At 39.4% G+C, this 12,305-nt stretch overlaps 1 pseudogene; it reads right to left on the reverse strand.

Annotated features, from left to right (window-relative positions):
* Positions 1-8,708: 8,708 nt before the first annotated feature.
* On the reverse strand, positions 8,709-10,862 carry LOC119047870 (caprin-1-like; annotated as a pseudogene).
* Between the last annotated feature and the right edge of the window lie 1,443 nt (positions 10,863-12,305).

Here is a 12,305-nt window from a genome sequence, read left to right on the forward strand (position 1 = left end):
TATCCAATCATCAGGTGCTGGACATTTGGGCTGTCTCCATTTTTAGTCATCATGAGTAATGCTGCCCTGAGCATTCATGTACTACGGTGGGCTTGTGTTTTTACTTCTCATGGATATATACTTGAGAGGAATTGTAAACATCTATCGTAATTCTATATGGAGCATTTTAAAAACTGCCCAACTGTTTTGCTGTTGAGCATTTCCCTAAAGGCTAATGATGTTAAACATCTTTTCCTATGCTTATTGGCTATTTAATTGGACATTGAAGCCATGCCTAATCAGATACTTTGCTCATCTTTAAATTGGGTAATGTCTTTTTATCGCCAAGTTATGAGTTCTTTATATATTTTGGATTTAAACCCTTTTTCAGATATATATTCACAAATATTTTCTCCTAAAATATCAGCTGTCTTTTCACTCTCCTGATGGTATCTTTTAATGCACAGTTTCATTTTTATGAAGTAAAATTTATCTAACTTCTTTTTTGGAATATTGAGGTGTCTAATAGTACTCGGATTAGGATCTTGGAATTGCGAATCTTATACAAATCTCTTTTCTTCAAGACACAGTGTTAATAGCAATCAATGCAAATCAGTGTTTCAGACTCTCTGTGTCTTAATAGCATGCAATCTATCTACACAGAAAAATATGTGCAATTAAAATGCTGAATAAGATTTACAGTTATTGAAGCTTTGCATACTGGTTTCAGAAGCCTTGAAAGCTATTCATTAAAATCCTTCCTGCCACCACCACCCTTAATTAATATTTTATTTATATCTAATTTGGGATCTGCTGGAACCTTTTTCAGAGGAGTTTCCCCCCAATTAAAAAATGCCCACTTAGTAGCTTTTTAATTGTAAAGGAATAGTGAATCAGATTTGCATTGCTGAAAACCTTGCATCGATCTTTCTTTAAATCTTATGGTTTTGATTAAAATAAAAAGAAAATTAGATGATTTTATTTTCACTTTTTAAAATCTTCTAAATTTATTTTGAAAAGCCTATCAAGATGCTCAAGTGTAAGACTAGTCAAGGAAAAGGAGTCAGAGAAGAAGTTTCCGATCCAGAGAGATTATCATCTCAGTGCGCCTTGGGGTATTTTTGGAGAGCTAGAAAGAGTAGGTTCATAGGATAGTTCTCTAGAGCATAGAAGTAAATATTTCCTTTTTTTTCCTCTGTCAGAACTTCAAAATTAAAGGTTTCCCATGGCTAGGTTAGCCTTTAGGAAGAGAGCCAGGCACGTGCTAATCTTGAGTCAACAGAGTGTGGAATGCCTCTCTGATCACTGTCGAGTGTAACGAACAATCATAGGATCCTGCAGTTCCATTCCAGCACAGTTGGCTATGTAGAGTCCAGTGCCATGGAAACAAATAAAACATTGTCCCCTCTAAGTGCAATTAGTAGAGCAAAAAGAAAGAGTTACCTGAAAATCCCCAAATTTAATATGCTGAGATATTGGAGAATCCCTTCCCAGTCTGCTAGACAGAATCTTATATAACATAAGGTAACCATGGGAGTGACATCCCACCACCTGTGAAATATTTTATTGATTAGAAACAAGTTATAGGTTCTGCTTGCACTCAACCAGAGAGGATCATACAAAGGCATGGCTCACTGCTGTGTGTCCACCGCAGTTGGGAATTTAATTTTTAGCTTTCTAGGCTCAGCAATACACACAATGGAAGAGATGTTGAGAGAGCTAATCAATTGCACCTCTGTAATTATGTTTCAGAATAGGCAAATACATGAGTGTGGCCAAAGCCTGGTGTCCTGAGAGTGGTTCACTACAGATAAAACTGGAGAGGTAGGTAGGAGCTGAGTTATTAAGGGTTTGGAATGGCATGATAGGGGTAAGGAGAATTCACTTGCCTTCAACAGCAGAGCCTGTGAAATCTTAAAGCAAGGGTATGATATAATCAGATCCGAATTTTAGAAAGATTGAAACAAATCTAAATTCAAATTTAAACTTAAATTTAAGTTTAAAGAAGTATATTAATAACTTTTTATTGCCATGTAATAAATTGCCACAAAATTAGTAGCTTAAAAATACACAATTTTTAGCACACGACTTTGTAGGTCAGAAGTCTGAGAGGGCTCCCTGGATGGATTTTCTGCAAGGGGCAAAATAAAGATGTTGGTAAAGCTGGATTATATAGAGGTTTTAGGGAAGAATGCACTCCCAAATTTCAGGTGATTGTTTGGATTCAGTGCCTTATGGTTGTAGGACTGTGGTCCCAATTTCCTTGTTGCTGTCAGTAGGGGGCCTCTCTCAGTGTCTGGAAGTCCTTGTCTAGACCTTCCATAGGGTCCCTTTCATCTCAGCAATAAAGAATCTCCCTTGTGTCAAATCCTTTTCGTGCTTTGAATCTCTCTGGGAAATCCTCTTCGTCTGTAAAGGGATCATGTTGTCAAATTTGGCCCACCCAAATAATCTCTCTCTTAAATTTAACAAATAAGTAACCTTAAATACCTCTGTAAGATCCTTTTCATACATGTGATAACATGACAACTGGAGCAATAGCTCATCATATTTACAGGTTATGCACACAAGGGAGGACATAGATAAGGATAAAGGTCTTTGGGGACATTCTTAGAATTCTGCTTTCCACAGATAGAAGGTGAGGAAGGATGTAGGTTGCTCACCAATTATTGTTGCCTCTACCCACCAGAGTCTTAAAAAACAGGCTGGTTACTTAAGGGTCCTTTGTGGTTCATGTATCAGCATAGAATAATATTTGAAGGTGACTTTCACTTGGGATTTGGAGAAGACAATACCACAAAAGAAGTTGCTGCACATATCTGAGCTCGGGCCACATAATATACAACTTTCTACATAAAGTACGGAGTATATTTCTATAACAGTTTCTACTTTGATATGACTAACTAGTTGGTGACTACCTCTAATCTGTGAGATGAGGGAAAGATCCTTAATCTGTTCCTGAACTGTGAGTCCCCATCACTCTTCTGCTCCTCCCTCCAGCTCCTAGTTCTGGAGGGCTAGCTATTCGCTTCTGGCCCTCATTACCAGTCAGGGCCTTCACTTCTGCATTTGCTCAAAACTATGTCTAACCACCCAATCTCATGGATCCCTTTGCTGCATTCGATATACTTACAAAGTGATAGCTGCCCCTTTATTTCTTAAAAACCAAAAACTAAAAAGCCCTCCTAAAAAAAATTACATCCTATAACTCAATAGGAAAGGTTTAGGAAGTCTTTGCTTTTAAACTAAAGAACATTGGCTATATCTGAAAATACATACCACAAGGAGAAATGAACCAGACAATTGAGACAAAGGATAGATAAAAAATTATTTCAAATATATATTATATATGTAATATTTAATTTCTAGAAGTCTGTTTTCTTTCTGATCTGCTTTTTATCCTGGATAGTCTCTTTTTCTATACTTGTCTTTATGATTGTTTCCTTTATTTATTTTTTGGGTTGGCCAAAAAGTTCATTTAGCTTTTTCTGTACAATGGCTCTCACAGTGCTCATTTGTCTTCAACTTCATTTGAAACAATTTTGTTAGATTGTATTGTGACAGCTGTCATATTAGGATGCATTAAAAAAAACTTATCAAAATGGGTTAATTTTTGTGCAGCCATTTTAATATTGAAGATGGAAGAAAATATGCAACATTTTCAGCATATTAATTATATTTATTATTTCAAGAAAGATAAAAGTGCAACTGAAACACAAAATTTGCACAGTGTATAGAAAAGGTGCTGTGACTGATCGAACATGTCAAAAGTGGTTTGCAAAGTTTCTTGTACTATTGACATTTTGGCTAAATTATTCTTTGCTGTCTTATGCATGGGAAGATGTTTAACAGCACCTCTGACCTCTACCCACTAGAAGACAATAGGAGATAGCTGACATACTCAGAATATCCAAATCAATAAAGATATTGGTGAAAATGAAAAATTTTTGGTCAACCCATATTGCATAGGGGCCCTCTGCAGACCTTGAAAATTGGTCCGCTGTTTCTGTCGGCTGATGCATGGCTTGCAGCGGTCATGAACTCATTCCTTCTGTGGGCCTGACTAGAGGAAATCTGGTATTTTTAAAAAAGATTTTTATGTATTTTTTAGAGAGAGGTGAAGGGAAGGATAAAGAGAGGGAGAAAAACATCAATGTGCGGTTGTCCCTCATGTGCCCCCAACTGGGGTCCTGGTCTGCAACCCAGGCATGTTCCCTGACTGGGAATTGAACCAGCAATGCTTTGGTTTGCAGGCCCATGCTCAATCCACTGAGCCACACCAGCCAGGGAAGTTTTGTTTAAATTGTATATGCTTTTGCTGTTACAGATCGCCACCAACCTGTACCTGCAGTTGTCTTCTTTGAGGGCGTTGGCTCAGTAGGGGCAATCCAGTGTCACTATTTTACCTTCATGTCCTCCACGCAGACCTGAATTCATTTTTCTTTTCTTTCTGGAGGGGATGGGACGGGAGTCCTTGGAGACTCCACTCATGTCTGGTGAAAGTGGTGGGAAGGACTTTTCCTTACCTCACTGGTCAAGATTTCATTTAATTTGTGATAGTATCAAATATGTTTTTCTGGATGCAACAATTTAATTTTTAAACTTATTTTATACTATTGATTCTGGCAGAAGAGATGATTACTGAGAGAATGTTGGTCAAGCCTTTGAGGTTGGTGGCACAACAAGAAATAAAAGAAAGCCGAATGCATATTTTATTTTTTAATAAGAAACAGGATAGTATCACAGAACAACATTTTGTGTTTATTAATAGCACAAAGGCCTCTGGTTTATGGCAAATTACATTCCTAGAAAAAATTTTTATTAAAAATAAGTTGATTGATTTTTTGTAAGAACAATGTTATATAATGAATAGTATTTCAGATTTGATATTTAAAAATGTTCATCAATGATTGACTTACGTGCATCTAACATAGTAAGACCAGAATGGGACATCCCCTCTTTTGAGATTGTCTGAATACCTTCAAAACAGCCTTGAAGGAGTTGTATACAAGTCTGTCTTCCTAAAGAATATGCCTCTGAGGGTGTGGAAATGCATTTCACTAGTCTCTCTAGCCTCGGTACTGTTGTATCTCTCAGCCACAATGCCTGACATACAGTAGTCAGTCAATAATTGATAAGTAAAAGACCAAAGAAATATCTTCTAGAAATTTTTTCTAGAAAAATAGGGTGTATGATTAAAAAATGAGGGAATGTACTACTACTGAGATGCATTTTTCTTAAATAAGAAATTATCCTTATCTTCAGTCACTATAGTTCTGAGGATGAATGTAAAAAAAATGAATCTCAAAGAGAATATTGAATCATAAGGAAGCAGAAATGTTCTTAGGGGGAAGTAGAAAAAATTTAAATTTCAACTAGAGTTGTATGAATAAATGATTCAACAAATAGAAACAGAAAAAAAGAAGTCGATATAATTTTGATATTCTTCCTTAACATATATTTTGGTTGTGTTGCCGTGGCCAGTGGAGAGAACACCAAGAGCTGAGTGCAAAATATCGGTTGTGAAACTTCAATCATATGTCAGAAATTAAGATTTTTGTTTTTATAATTACTAGGGACCTGTGAAACATTTTTAAAATTCGGGGACTGTTCACAGTCTTGCTATTTTCTGGTTTTGTGTCAGTGGAAAAGCCTCTCAAATTTTCCACTGTGAGGAACATTTACCCAGTCGCTGTCAATCTTTGGCGTATTTGCTCCTCATTTACAGCCTGCACACACTCAAGCATGCAACCCAAACGCCAAAGTCCGCCCTTTGTGTATTTTCAGGACATGCGTTCTGCACAAAGAATCTAATTTCAGAGACTCTTGGTAGCGTGGAATAATGATATCCTGGGGTGGGGAAAAAGATTGAAAGTGGTTTTGTTGTTGAAGAAACACCAGTTGTTAGGCAGGTATATAACTGCTGGGACAAGTCAGGAACTAGAACAACAGTAAGATTGTTAATTTTTTCTCTTCTTAAACAATTAAGAAATGGAGTTCTTAATGTGTTCTTTAAATGGTTGTTTTTTTTTTTTACCTTGTACAAAATCCACCTATTTTAATTTGGATGCAAGTTCTAAAACTCTTAAAGATTCTTTCTCTGAAGAGAGTAGTCCGGTTCACTTTATTTCCCGTGTATCAAGTACTCTGCTTAATAGATTATCTTGTTCAAGTTTGAATTCTCCTTGTGTGTCTTTAAACTCTTTTGCCACTTACATCTTCTCAGTTCATTGAATCCAAGAGTTGGAGGGAATGTATAGATCCTATAGTCTGGAGTCCCAGGAAATGTAGACTGCTGTTATCACAATTCTGACAAATTCTGCTTTATGCAGTAAAAATACCTTCCATACTTAATGCATTCTGTGAAACAGCTGTATTGATAATTAAACATTATGTCTAAGCTTCAACTGAAACCTGCCTCTATCTAACTTCTAGTTATACTTTGTAGTCTGACGCTGTTAGTTAACTTCTTCTTTGACAGCTTCATAATCATTTACTTTTACTCATTCCCAAACATGGTTCATATATTGTTGGTTCTACTGATGTTCAATTCTCACAAAATAGTATAAACCAAAGTGATATGTCAGCTGTGAGGTGATCTTTGAATGGAAGTTATTATTCATCTTCATTATTAATACAGGATAAGGGACAGTCCTCTTTAATCTCTAGACTTACATTTTTTATGAGCTTTTGGTCTTCCTGTTCTTCATTCTCTTAGTTATTAGGGACAGATGAGCAGTTTGTATTTTGCTATTAGTCCACTTGATTAAAGGACTTCATTATTGGTAGTAAGTAAAAAGCCTTAACCAAGTAATTAGGGTTTTAGTTTTTTTTAATCTAAGGTATATATATATATATATATATACCTTAGGCTACAGGAAACCTTAGGCTACAGAAAACCTTCAGGCTACAGGAAAACATGTGACCAGGAGTGTTATCATTATCCATTATGGATTTTTATAAGTACCTGTACTTATACAGGTACTTAAAGTACCTGTACTTTAGGAGATGATACAGCAAAAAAAAAAAAATATATATATATATATATATATATATATATATATGCATAATATTAGCAAATGGCAGTTGTTTTTCCCTAATTTTATTTTTTCCAGTTTACTTTGTATTTATTTTTCGTCCAAAAATAAGACAAAGAAAGAAGAGGGAAGCAAAAATCACTCCATTTTTTAATTCTGAAAAACAATTTGTTATGTAGCTTTGTCTCAGTTTTACAGATGACACTGGACCGATTTTTAAAGAAGGTGCTAAATGTGCCCGTGTCACATCTCTAATAAGCAGCCTTTAAGGAAAGTCTTTACAGACAGCAGGAGGCGCGCGGTGCAGCCTGGGAGCCTCTGACACCACGCGGACCCGGGGGGCTAACACACTTTGAACGGACCTGGGGAAAGGAGCAAATGCAGGGTGAGGTAGAAAGGAACATTCAAGATTATAAAGCTACAAAAACTAAACCAGGGATTATTTCAAAAGATTGCAGAAAGGGAAACGAATAGAATGGGTAGAAGAGTAGCACCTTGAATGCTGGGCTCCATGAAACAGCTCGGTTTAAAGAGAGTGTAATGATAGCAACACTCAATAAATAGTAATAATACACTAACAAGTGTTAAAACTAGTAAATACATAAAGTACTTCATATCTATGTCTTTTTTACAATTTAAAAATGTATTTCTCATGTGTCACTTTATTTATTGTTACTTCATTCATTGAATCAAACCAAAGGAACACGAGAACTTAATGTGGATGAAGCAAACTGAGATACTTCATGTGTGATTCTTTTTTTAATAAATGTTCTATCTGTTTTGCTTATACTATCAGAACTGAAATTACTGACTGTCATTTTCCTAAAACAGGGAAATTAATCTAAAACACGTACCGGTGCTTTTCAAAAGATGGCAATTTAACAGGGTGGTAGGAGCAGGCACTTGGTATCTTTTAAAAACCTTCAGGCTACAGGAAAACATGTGACCAGGAGTGTTATCATTATCCATTATGGATTTTTATCAGTACCTGTACCAATTTAGGAGCTGATACAGCAAGATCCAAGGATGAGTGACAGGCAGTGAGCATCACAGGAAATGATATGTAGTACCAATCCTATGACAGCCACTGTCAAATAAAATGTTATGTGTTCAAAAAGGTATGTAAATACTTCACATTAAGTACAGAAGTGGCCATCCAGATATTCCATATTTGTTGCATATTTTTCAAAAAGTGCCAAAGTCCAATTTTGCATTTTGGCTTTGTCTTCAGTGTATCAGCTGTTCAGAAGCAAGTTACATGTGTTTTTAACCAGTCCTTTGGCCGGATGATGAGTGGTGTTGTGTCAGAGTTGGTAGCCAACCTCGTATGTGACTAAGGGCCCACGTGTAATTTGCTGTGCATCTAAACGTTCAGTGCTCCAGTTTTACTGGAAAAGCTGTGAAATGCAGTTTTTCTGCCATACCACACTTCTTTCATCTTCCTTTCAAAGGAAATATTTTTTTGTCAATTACCATTGAATAAGGCTAGGGCTGATTTGTTGATTTTTATGCAATGTCAAAAGCCAGTCTTGCTTTTCCCAAGTCACTTTGATTAACTATGGAGATATTATCACCCCCTAAAGAATATTATGTTTCACTCCTAAGCAAGAGTGAGGAATCTGAGTATCATGTGCAAGGCTCAAGACGATGCTTAGGACAGAACATGCAGAGAACATACTCCTGTGAATCAGATTAATTCACTTGCTGTATGTTCATTTGTGGCATCCCTCTTTTGGGTCTTGGGGACCCTCTATGACCTTGTGGGGCTCCCTGTTGTCCACTCTGCTGAGAGCCTCACTTGAAATTCTGCTGTTATCCACCCCACTGATAGCCGGAATAGTCCCGGGGAGCACTGAACTGAGACTGTGTGCAACTACTGTTTGCAGTGTTAGAGAATGAAAGGTAGTAACCACCACATCCTTCTCTGGATCCACTGTCAGTGCCCCTGTATCCATTCATCAAGCCTCTAGTACCATGACAGCCTCCACAAGACACACCACGGCTGTTGTAATAGGGCGAGTGCTCCAAGGAAATCCATTGTGCTGCTGCGGAGGCTGCTGGTGGTTACAGTCATTGGACGGGGCTGGTCCCGGGACCCATGGTAAGTGCCAGCCACTGTACGAAGCTGTTCTTGCCGAAGCTCTGTTTGTTCTACTTACTGAGGCTGACTGGAAAAGCTCTGGGTATGACTGGCCTGGTACTAACTGTGCTGTTTTAAAGTTACTGGCTCATTAACAGGGGGAACCAGAGCATTCATATTGAATACCATTCATTTGCATGGATTAAAGTGGAACTATGGAAATGGTGCATTTGCATAGTGTCCACTGCTTTGTAAAAGTTTGCTTGTCCCAGCCTGGAACACTTGGGGCTGAGAAGCAGCAGGGAGGGATGCTGCTGCTGCAGTCTGGTCTGTGGTTAAAGAGATTATTTCCTGAAGCTGGTCGATCCATTTCTTTTGTGGTTGTTGCTCTCTAGCACAAGATGGGCGGGTACAAGGGTTGAGATGCTGCATACCCCTGACTTGTGGACGAAACCAAAGGAACCTGTGTACCTTCTGGCTGTACGGGACCTTGGGTAGGTTGAACAAATCTAGCTTCAGAATGGACTGCAGGGTGAACCAGCTGGGGCACGTCTAGGTTTTGTGCTGGATTCATAGGCTGTGCAAAATACAATGACGGGATCAAGTGTCTGGTTTTCAAAATCCAGCACTGAGTCCTGTATGAAATTATAAGGCCCTGCATGTGCACCATAAGGTCCTGTACTCACTGTCTTCTCACAAGGGCATCTGCCCAAGCCGCCGGTGTCACACCAGGGGCTCTGGTACCGAAGGAGATGCAGCCTGAGGTCGCTGCTGGAGCGAGTCCACCACCTCGGCCGTTTCAACTGTCCACTCTCCCACCTGTGCCTTTTCACCACAGCTCACCTGTGTTTCGGCCATAAACTGTCTATTCGCACACTCTGTTGATTCAGCTTCACTTTGTTCAGCGTATTCTGCTGGCTCAGCCTCAGCTGCCCGGTCCTTTGACAGGAGGTGCCCAGGCTGCCTCCTCTTCCTCACCGAGCCCCTTCTGGGGGTTGTGAGTGCTGGCAAAGTGGTTTGACTGGAAAACCACTGGACAGTTTCCTTTAGAGCTTGATAGGTTGTTCCACATACAGATTTTTCTTTGCCTTCCAGCAAGTCTCCCAGGTGAAAGGAGGATTGTTCATACTGCTCATTCAACTTCAAGTTCATGTCCTGTTCAGGGTCGGCTAACTTGTACAACAAGTAACTTGTACAATCATCCAACAAGGATAATTCCTCTTCAGATAATATTGGCAGGCCATTCCAACCTCGTTTCTGGTCAGTTCGTGCTCCTTCATCTCCCAATTTGTCCAAAACATGCTGCAGCTCAGGTACAGTTTTTAAACATTTTTTGTTCAGCTTCTTCTCTCATGAGCTGCTCCCATTGTGCTGATTTCTTTATTGTTTTCTGAATATCTGGTCTTAATGCCATGAAACACCTCTGTAATTGTTTTGCACATTCCAAGTTATTTGTGTTTTCCTGGTATTTAGACACAGCATCCAGATGATCTTGATTAAGCCTTTCACCTTTGTTCACTCGCTCCTGGTAATCATCAGGCTTGCCCTTTTCCCTCTCCAGGATCCAGAGTTTCTTGTTGATCACCCCAAGAATCTGTTTCATGGCCTTGGTCTGGGCAGCACTGGTGCCAGTGGTAGGGGACTGAGAAGCCAGTGCAGTGGCCCGGCCCCTTCCTCACCCCTTGCCTCACCCCCGGAGGAACCGGCGGGGGTGGCGGTCTAGACTACTTTCTGCCACTTCTGCTGTGGCTGGTGGCCAAGGGCATCTTGTGTGTGTGGAGGCCGCTGAAGATCCCAGTGGGCGGCTGAATGCGCAAGGGTGGCGGTGCATTCCTGGCAGCGTCGTAAGCTCCGGGGCACGGGCCTCTTGGCCCTGTCCCTGCTGCACCGAGAGCCACTGCTAGTGAGGCAGAGAGCTGCGAGCAGAGGAGACTTAGCAGCCTCACGTGTGATTCTTGTTCCGGAGATTTGGCTTCCGAGTCAGGTTTCCACGACCTCTGGGGTAGCCTTTCTGGTGACACGTATGGAAGGGCTAGAAAATAATCCAAGATGACATTTAAACACATTTAACTTTTTATTACAAAGATGTGTACATAGAGCATACCATAGTAATGGGAAGAACCCTCCTAACTTAAGAAAGAGCATGAATTTGAAGTCAAGGAGGTTTGGCTTGTGATTTTAACTTATTCTTTCAATGATGGAACCATCAATTCCATTCTTCAGTCTCTATTTCTTTATCTGTAAAATCAGGAGTTTGGATAAGATGGTGACTGTCATTTGGGGGGTGCACCATGCTCTTCAAGGTGCATTAGGAGCTGTGGGTGTGTCCCTGTGGAAGACTTTCAGCCCCCCACACGGGGAACGTTAACTCTCAGCGTTAGGCATCTGTGGGGCTCTCTGTGATTTATGCTGCTGACATGCACTCATTCAGGACTTGTTCCTCTTTCTCTAATTTACTTACCGAAGGAGGAGACCACAGAGCAGTTTCTAGTCATGGACATAGTAATATTTTATCTAATTTAAGAAAAGCTAGGCAAATTATTTTAATGAAATACCCTAATTTCTCAGATGCCATCTTCAAAGGAAAAGCATCATGTTGCCTGCACCGCAAAGCAGCACCTCAAGCAGCTGGGACCACACCCCAAACCAGTGCCACCTGGGTGATTTTCAGGGACCAAGATACATGCTCATAGCATTAGGCTACACCTAAGGTGATCTGCTCTCTGTTGTTATTTTAGTTTACGAATTTCCACCTAAGATTTCTAAACCAAACCATTCAGCCTTGATATAACCTTCCCGAGGAGAAGCTCAAAAAAAAAAAAGCGTGAAAGTATTTTTAAGCACCATTGACTTTTACTTTGGGGTTTCCAAGCAAAACTATTTACCAAGAATTAAACACTTATACTCTGAATGGATAGGTTACGCTTCAGTGGAAGATGTTGGAAAATTCTCAGGAAGTACACAGCAAACAGAAATGATACATTTTTCACCATTTTAGGATTATTGCTGAAGTCACAAAACTTCATGGTGTTTTGAGTCTGGAATGTGTTCTGTGCTCTGCTCCTTTCTAAGTACATCAAACAGAAATGATTTTTTAAAAAAAAGGCACTCCAGCGTTGCACTGACCTGCTGGAGTATCTCCGGAGAAATACTGGCTGCTAAAGATTGCTCCTTCAAATTTGGAGGAAAGAAAGTAATTTGGGGTAAGT

This window comes from Artibeus jamaicensis, unplaced genomic scaffold (assembly GCF_021234435.1).
Source record: "Artibeus jamaicensis isolate MK-2021 breed Jamaican fruit bat unplaced genomic scaffold, CSHL_Jam_final contig_415, whole genome shotgun sequence".
NCBI classification, from domain to species: domain Eukaryota; kingdom Metazoa; phylum Chordata; class Mammalia; order Chiroptera; family Phyllostomidae; genus Artibeus; species Artibeus jamaicensis.